Here is a 9,970-nt window from a genome sequence, read left to right as displayed (position 1 = left end):
GTATGACCAACCAGTCCAGGTCGTACTCCAGTCATTCAAATGTGATAATAAAAAAGAGTTCACTTAAAAAGAGGCCGACGCAGTACAATAAATTGCCTTTATGTGCCTCAAAGAAATATAAATCGGACACCAAGATATCCCACTTAGTTTTACAACTTCTATAATGGTATAATGAATATATGGACCACAATTATTCACTGGTGGTAATTGCAGAGGGTCTTTAAAGTAGCTCTCTTCCTCTGTCTCACTTTTGCCGGTCAGCTCCTCAGGAAGCTGTATCCTTTTGGAGGAAAGGCTACTCCTAGTGGAAAAGAGTGCCGTCTCCGAGTCCACACTTTTGGTCCGATTTCCGGGAGTAACTCAGTTCACATTCGACGCGCGTGCTCTTTCGCAAATCTCTGCCGCGCTCCTCTGGGGTCGAAGTGAAAAAGAGTGCGAATTCACGGAGCGAATCCAATCATTCAAATGGAATAAATGCTCTTAACAACAAAGAATCGGAGAAAAATCCAAAGGCTATTATGAGACCGTAGCGAATCTAAAAGAATTTATGCGTAAGCGTAATTGCTAAGATATGATTATGATTTCATAACTTAATTACAAAGAGAAAACTCGAGTAAGCTCACATTTGACACCTTATAATCTAATATAGAGATTGTGCCATTACTGATAGACATAAAATATAATTGGAACTGCAATCGAAGGATATCCTGAAGGTCGCTAGGTCTGAATGTCATGCTCTTATATAATGGTGTTGTAGTTCTTTGTCATTGCGACAAGATCACTAATGATCATTGCCGACAGCTTAGGAGAATGACGACCAAAGACGTAATTTTTATATTTTACATCTACCAAACAATTTTCATATTTTCAATTTACCAATTAATCAGTAAAATACGGATTAGTACTCGTAGTTCAATTTTGATAAATTTTAGGAAGTAATCATTATGTATCCGAATGGTAGAATTAATACGATGAGGGAATAATGGGAAAAATAATTAAATTGCAATGAAAGAAACAATTGCGTTTGCTTCTCCATAATTTTTATCTGGTCTTAGAGTTTATCTGTTCTTCTGGTGTATGCATATATGTCCATTGTAAGAGTGACAGTTGACCAGGCTTTACCGTCGACACCAGGACAATTGCCTAATTGTAACGATAAATTCCAAAATAAAAAAAGTCTCTCTACACGTAGTTACGGTATTTGATTGAGCCTCAATTATTTTCTCCTTTTGCTGACGTATTTATTTTCCTAATGTCCTAGTTGCCGTGCCAAATCCCTTTATCAAACAGCATTTTTTCCACGGCAACATAAAAATTACAGCGCACGGGTGCAAAAAATACTCATGCGACGATCCTAATTCTTGCGGCCAATTCTTCTATTTCCATTTAACTCGTTTAATCTTCCAAATATGATACGAGAACACTTATCAATAGTACCTAAATCTTCAGTTTCTGTTTGTCATATCATTTTTTCCCTTCAGCTAATTTTGAAAACAAGACAAAATTGCCAAAAGTACGTCCGCTGCAATATCTTCAACTGGACTTGATTTGAATAAATCGGCACCCCTGCGAGTAGGTGGAATGAGAGGACCACCTTCTCTCATGATCTTCTCTAATGCATCACCTATAGCGTACTTAAAGTTTCGGATAACAGGTCACATGAGCGCCGAAGTCAATCATAGAATTGAAGCAGGAATATGAATGACTATTTTCGGAAATATGGATATAGTTAATTCATCAAATGCTTCAGTGCTTAAATGCTTAATACAGGGGTGCTCCCCCGCGAAACTCTTTTGACCTCCCTCCTACCACGAAGGTAACAGTTACTAATCCACTCAGCAAAAAATATCCGTTCCAATTTTAGTGCACGTATACAATGTTTTTGCAAACATATATTGTTGTTATATTTTCAAGGAATTATGAACGACATCCTCAAATGAATATCCAATATGATATGCAACATTGCATTTCATGAAATTTTTCATTGGATTCTATAGTAATAATAGAGATTATACTTAAAATTAGTTGTCCTGATTTGAAAAATAATGATGTACAAATATTATCATTCAATCACTTAAACAGATACGGGAACTTTTATCAAAATTCCCTTTATTTTTAACAGTCTTGGGTCAATATTTTTATTCAACCCCTTGATTTGTCAATGATAAACCTTCACTGTGATATGTTACCTTTCACAATTCTTCATAAAACTAGAATTTCAAACTTACCGAGTGATGATCCGACAGAACTGTGGAAATGGGCAGTTCTGACAACTGTTCGTCTATCCAAAATCATCCATTCCAAAGCGAAACGTGCTCTCTTTACTCCACCATCTACAGGACAAATAGATGCCATAAATAAATGTGGACTATTGATTAATACGTAACTAAATAGATAAACTAATTGTGAAAAACGTCTTCAGCAAAATTAGTTTCTTTCTCAGTGGATAAAAAATACAAGCTATTTTTTAAATTGATTTAAAGAATGAAATGCAAAACATACATACAATCTAAATGAAAACTAATTTTTAAATCCATTTAAATAATGAGATGCATAACTGAAATGAGATGCATAACTGAAATGAGCATAATATAGGAATAATTTTATAAAACTCTAACATCGGAAAAAGTTTTGGCTTTTTACGTGAAAAAAACTAATGCATAGCGACTCAATTTATTGCACTTATCATGTACACTTAGAGGAAAATCATGATACACCAAAGATGACATCATGTATCATTGCATGAACCAATGATGACGCTATCTTTCGTAATCTAGAATGAGTCAGGATAAAAGTTCTTTTAAATAAAACTTTGCTAAAAATGTTTTCCTCATTCAACGTAGTACCGAGTCGTAGCACAGAATGGTCATTTCCAGCAGTTTTACGACGTAAAGCACGGATAAGAATGCAAAAATGGTGTATCATATAAAATATTTTACGCTGAGAGTAAAATGAATAAGTGTTTATTTTTTTAGACAGCTGCATGAACTTCGCCGAAGTGAATTTTTATTCTGTCATATTATTTTTCACGGTGTTAATATTCGTCCTTGAAAATATGAACAGACAATAATGGCTTTTGTGTATTTTTTAGAGGAATGGTAAACGGTTTTAACATTTTTTATTCTCATATACGAGTATTAAAAGAAACATTTTTCATTACTTAAAAAACGATACAAAATTCACTTGGCTTTAGAAACATTGGTAGCCTTCAAACTCCGAAACAAAACGGCAACCCACTACATGATTGCTACCATGATTTTCCAATTACTACATGAGTTACCGTATTGAAAAAAAATTTCTCATCCATCGAGAATTAAATTCTGAAATTATAAAATCATATTGCTTTAGTATTTGTTGTTAACATACAATTGAAAGGCTTAGAAAAATAGTGCTATTATCTACTTTCCATAAACTTATATCTTTCATCCTCATTTTGTTACACCAGTTATTCAATTCTCCTAACGGTATGAAGAAATAACAGAAAAAAACACATTTGTTTGATATAAATTTCTAGTGCAAAAGAGCCGGAATCTTTAGTTCAACCCAAAGGATCACCGATTACTCCTTCGTATCATTTAGAACTCCTGGCAGTTTTTCAAATGATGTGAATTGATGCAGAACATTATGACGATGCAATAGCTAACAGTACTACAATTTAAAAGAAGATCTTTCAAATATATGCGGCTTTATATTTAACCACGGAGATGTGACTTGGAAAACATTCGCCATTTACTTGAGATATTGGTTCAAAACTGATGGGAGACGTGTTAAACTAACGTATTAACTACTGTGGAAGGTAATAATCTGATCCTAAGGCAGTTCATTTATCTTCTACGTACAGTATCAGGCTAAATCATTTCTAAATTGGCTTGAAATGATATCCCCTCTGGCCAGGTACAAAGTACCTGGCCAACTAACTTGACGTTGGTTGAAATATAACTTCGAGAATTTATTCTTTTTGAATCATTAACGCTTATATCTGCTTGCATTATGAATACCAAATAAGCCTCCCATCAAATGAGTGAGATTATATGAGCTATTTAGAATGAAAACGAAATGGATACCGTTGCGCGTTCGAGAAAGCATCAATACTTCTGGAAAGAACTAGGCAACATATCGTTCACTCGCAAGAGATTGACAAATACAAGGCTGGATTCGAGGAAGGGGAGTCTCAGGAAAGCCTGGAGGCTGGCAGCAGTGGGCTCCCAGCCTTTGAGGACCGCGGATTGTTCGTTTGCGAAACCTCTATAACGTGACCTCGTAACTCTCCATCATGAATCGGTTATTGCCACAGTGCTTCCGTAAAATTGTGCATGAAACTGGGCCAAACCGGAATAGAGACTCATGACACGTTAAAGACAGCTTATGGTGATAACGCCATGGGTAGATCGGGTGTATTTGAGTGTCACAAGTTGTTTCGTGAGGAAAGAGACGATGCTGAAGACGTTGAACGTTCAGGACGCCCTTTGACCTCAAAAAGACTTCGACCTCAAAAAAGCCTTTGACAATGTACCTCATAGTCGTTACTCGCAAACTAGAAGCATACGGCATAGGTAAAAATATCCGGGGTTGGTTTAAAGACTTTTTGAATGGTCGAGTACAAAGAGTAGTCATAGATGCAGTTAGCTCAAACTCAGGAGAAGGTACTTCATGTGTTCCCTAGGGAAGTTTTATTGGACCTCTTTCATTCTACTTTCAGTCAAATAAATTGACCCCAGAGTCACTAGTAAGATACGTTTATTTGCCGATGATGCAGTGGTATACCGTGATATCCGTGAACCTGAGGACACAGCAGCTTTATCAGATGACCTTAATGCCATACAACGCTGGTGCGACACTAAGTAATTAGAATTAATCTTAAAAAATTGTGTAGTGATAAATTTTTGGAAAAAGAGCAATTCCCTCCCGAACGCTTACTGCATTGGCTACACCGAAATGGAATGTGTAAACTCAATTAAATACCTAAGTGTCACTCTCACTCACGATCTCTCCTGGCTGAAACACATACGGGGAATATGTGGAAAATCGAACAATAAATTAGGATTTATTAGAAGAGTACTAGGTAAATGTGATGTTAATGTCAAAGAGAAATGTTCTCCTTTGCTGGTTAGGCCTCATTTAGAATATGCTGCAAGTATATAAGATCCTCACGAAGTTGGATCAATTGCCGTATTGGATCGCGTACAGCGTAGAGGAGCTAGATTTGTAAAACATTATTATGATAAACATAGTAGCGTATCCAAAATATTAGAGGATCTAGGCTGGGATTCACTCACGGAGCGAAGGTTAAAAAGCAAATTGAAGCTCTTGCATAAATTGGAATGGCGTATCTTTAGCAGTGATGTTGAAAATGTATTATTACCCCCATCGTACTACGGTAGGAGAGATCATGTCAATAAAATTAGAGAGATTAAGTGTAGAACAGATAGATTTAAGATATCATTTTTTCCACGAACGATTAGTGATCATAATAACATTGTCTGATCGCGGTTGGGTCATGTTTGGTAAAAATTATTCTGGTGTGCATTCACTCCCTGCCACACACCCTAGCGTTGGCTTGCAGGGTACATAAATAAATAAAAAATGACGAAAGTCTTGCAAGAGGGAAGGCTTTGTAGGACAGGGATCGCAGATTAAGTTGAGTGTTCACATGGTTTCTGATGAGTTTAGCATCCATAAAAGTGATGAGCATAGACTGGTGACCTAAAATATGAGCATGAGAAAGGTTTGAGCGAAGTTGGTGCCGCGAGTGCACTCTGACAAACAAAAGGAAACTCGCACGCGGATCTGCCAAGATCTTCTCGACGATGAGATTGAGGATCCAAATTTTGTAGACAATGTTTCCATTTATTCCTCTTGTCCGCCTTAAATCCGTGCTGATAGGACATCACCACGGCTCGGTGGAAGCGTTACAAGGGGCCATGGCGAGGGAGCTTAGCAGCATTCCTGGCGCCACCTTCCAGAAAGCGTACGAGGCGTGGAAAACACGCTGACAGCGGTGTGTGGACTCAAAAGGGTACTACTTCGAAGAATTTTGAGAGAATGATTCAATTCTGGCAATACATTTTTTCAAATCGACTCAGCCCTACTAATTTTGGGACAGATCAAGTACATCAACATGTTACCCTACAAGCCGAGCGTGGGATTGTGACGGGGTTTTAGGACACCAGCCATTCGAGTAATTGCTGAGTACTGACTAATGGAGTTCGCGAAGTTCGATTTGTCGTGCCTTATATTTCCTACTCTTGTTGTCCCGCCTTTGGTGAGGTAAAAACGATTTTGTATTTTGTAGTACCCTGCAAGCCACCGATTGGGTGTGTGGCAGGGGGTGAGTGCACAACAGACTAATTTTGACCCGAATATTTTTACCCCTACCGCGGTCGGACAGTGTTATTCTGATTCATTATCGTTTGCGGAAAAAATTCATCATATATCTATATATCTATCTGTTCTACATTTTATCTTTCTGATTATTTTGACATGATCTTACCCATCGAAGTACGATTAAGGTAATAACATATTTTCACCATCATTGCTAAAGAGAAATCCTTCCAATTTATGTAAGAGATTTAATCTCTAATTTCATTGACCTCGTCAGTCAAATTCCCTGAATTTCACTGAAAGGAATTGTTTTCTAAGCACTGTTAAAATTCGAAATTTATTATTTCTGCAAAAGATCCCAAACTTTCGACAGGTATACAGGTACTTGCATAATGTTATTTAAAGAAAACTGAACGGTCAAACTTGGATTAAAATGTACGCGCTCTTTATCACGCCTTGTGCTTGCAATGTAAATTGATTAAATCAAGAATATTGATATAAATATTTCTTTTAAATTATTCTAATTATATCGATTGTTAACATTTTTCTAATTGATGCACGTTATATATTGAAAATACTTGAAACTTTGAAGTTCATTTACTTGCTCGAAAATCTGAACACAATCGAATGCGGTAATAAATGGTATGAACACTTACGGAGATACCGCTTAAATAGTACCAAATTTCATTATGACTGCAAAATAAAAGTAACCAGATGACACTATACTAAATAAATAATAAAAGGAAGCTATTGTAACTAAAATGGCAATATAGTTTTACGACTAAGTGAAAAGACTTTTAAACTATTACATAATATCAAAGACATTAAACTTGACCCGTGAATTGACTAAAATTTTTAATTTTCCTTGCTTTGTAAAAATCGTTCATCGATTTCGCTTCAAATTTCTCAGCTCCACAGAATTAAAAGAGTAATGCTCGTGAGATCAGCCTTACTTTCCCATATTAAAAACGAAAACTTAATATATTTAAAGTTCAGCTCCGTAGGACACATATCGAAATGCCCGTTAAAAACTCACACGAAATTAGATCGTGGTTATTACTCAGTTCTCACATTAGGAGCGGAAACTTGGTGCATATACTGTCCGATGAATTCTATTTTCACGCGCATGAGATTCTGACCTTCGCCTTTACAACGGCCGCTCGGGAATCTATCGCTCGACCTTCCCCCGCCGAGTGGGCAAAATGAGATCGTGAGCAGCAATATCATGATCCCATTCACCATAGAGCCCCCCTGTGACGCACACACCTTCCTTCGAGCTGGTGTGAGAAAGGGGGAGTCCGGTACGCCACAATCCTCCAAAAATCCCGAATAATAATTATAGGCGAGTGAATGGAGAGCGGCCCGAATCCGAAAAGTGCGGCCCACCTACGCCGTCACGAAGCTCTTTTCCTTTGAATTGCCGGTTGTCTGATCACGCAGGGTTAACCGAAAGGCAGGAGTCACGTCCGACGGCGGCGAAACTGTGGCGAATGATTTAATTAAACCAACTATGAATACTAAATGGGCACAAGGGATCGAAAATTAATTCTCCGGAGATCCTTTTATGGCATTCGAAAAACGACATGCTGATTCAGTGAATTTTCACGGTCATGATCCTCAGAAAGTTGGTTAATAAACGGGTGGAGAAAAGACGGAAAGTTTCCTCCTTCCTAGCTAAGAGAGCGGCTCAAACTCCATGATGGAAATGGGGCATGAGGAAAGGGGGGAGGGAGGGGTTAATTGCAACAGGATGGGAGTAGGTGAAAGAGAAAAGATACACGAGGGCGGGAGTGAGACCCGGGGAAGGAAGTAAATAATCTCCAAGTAAGTAGTTTAGGACTTTTCCTCAACTTTTGAACATTCCTCTGTCTAACATACGATCCAACATCTCTCCAGTTGGTGAAGTATACTGAGTTATCATTATTTTTATTTCTGATGCTCTTCCTTGCTTCTGGATGACTTCATGTTCTTTCGGGTCACTATTGTATTGAAGGCGTTTCGCCAGACTTACCTTTGGACTATAATTTAAAGTTGGAGCAGCAAATTCAGGGTTTCAGGACCATAAAATGCCAATACAACCTCGAAAATTCTTTTTCGAGGTTGTATTGACATTTTTTAATAAAATTATACAGATATTTATATATTTATAAATATAAATACATATTTATATATTAATAAATAAATACATATATATATATATATATGTATATATATATATATATATATATATTTATTTATTTATTTATTTATTTATTTATAAATATTTTTTAAAAAATTAATCATTATAGAACAAGGGATAATTTAATAACTAAAATTTTTTTCTGATAGCATCTTTCTTTTACATTTATAGTATCTTTCATAGCATATATTTAATTGTAGTATGTTTCGCGGCCCAAAATAAAGACGACTATCTATTTATATTTCTTATTCCAAATCATAATTATTCCTCTTTTTGGAAATGTTTCTTTTCATGCCCATAGATGACAGATATCCCATTGTTTTAGTAATCCCAATTTTTAGTAATAAAAAAAACTAGGTTCGATGGCGAAAAAATATCAAATAAATTGATTCATATCATCTTATTGATTTTCTATGAAATGTAAAGTAGCGTCTCTCAAACACCATAAATGAGGCATCAAATTAGGTCATGTAAGACAGCAGCCGTTTGGAATACGGAAGAAATGGCAGGCTTTAAAATGCATCTTGGCCACAAAAGCCACGGGGTGCTTAATAAAGAGCTCTCGCCTCACTAATTTTCATATTACGACGACAAATTACCAACGGAAAACGATACATTTTTAAGAGTACTATATCACTTGCAAAACAAATAAGAAACTTGAGCGTCTTATCACAAAGAACCTAAGTATAACAGTTCTAAACGAATGACTACAAATCACACTTAGTGGTTTTGGATTCGCGGAAAAATTTGAGCCAGTAGAAAAATCATTCTCAACAATCAATTGGTATGATAATACATGCAGTAAACGCAACACTAATGAAATGCCGTCTCGTTAACTCAAATAAAATATTTTTAAAAAATAACTTGGTAAAAAAGAAAAAATACGTTTCTAAAATCATTTAATTTTACTATTTCCTTTCGCCGTTAGTCTAAATCTATCACAACTATGTAAAAATATAATTACAGGCTCAAAAATTAAATTAATCACACGGAAAATGAAAAAAATACGTCGGATAACTTTACGAATAATTTAAAAATCGTGTGGTACATGATTTACATATGTGTAAGATAATTTTCCACTCCTGTCGTTGGTCATGTATCCGCTATCAAGAATAGACTGAGAGTATATAGTATACCTTTTTTTCCTTTCGATAAAGAGCAATTTAGAGAACGCATTATTCGCCATTGTACTCCAATCAACAAGAGGTCAATCAATGTTTTAACTTATGAGAGATTTACTCGGGTTTTCACTTAAGTTTTAAATCGTCACGCAGTTTACGTCACGTCATGCGGTGTTTACATTGCCATATTTATCATATCGAACTCAACTCGTAGAAGTCAACTCTCAACGGGTTATTTCGAATTTTACCAATAGCATCATTTTAGCAAGTTCGGGAGTAATTTACATCGAAAAGAGTTGTTGACACTCAAGTAGCGAATGGAAAGATGATTTGTTGGGCAATACAAAGA

This window comes from Hetaerina americana, unplaced genomic scaffold (assembly GCF_022747635.1).
Source record: "Hetaerina americana unplaced genomic scaffold, ioHetAmer1.1.p SCAF_7, whole genome shotgun sequence".
NCBI lineage: Eukaryota > Metazoa > Arthropoda > Insecta > Odonata > Calopterygidae > Hetaerina > Hetaerina americana.
Note: the sequence above shows the minus strand (reverse complement) of the source record.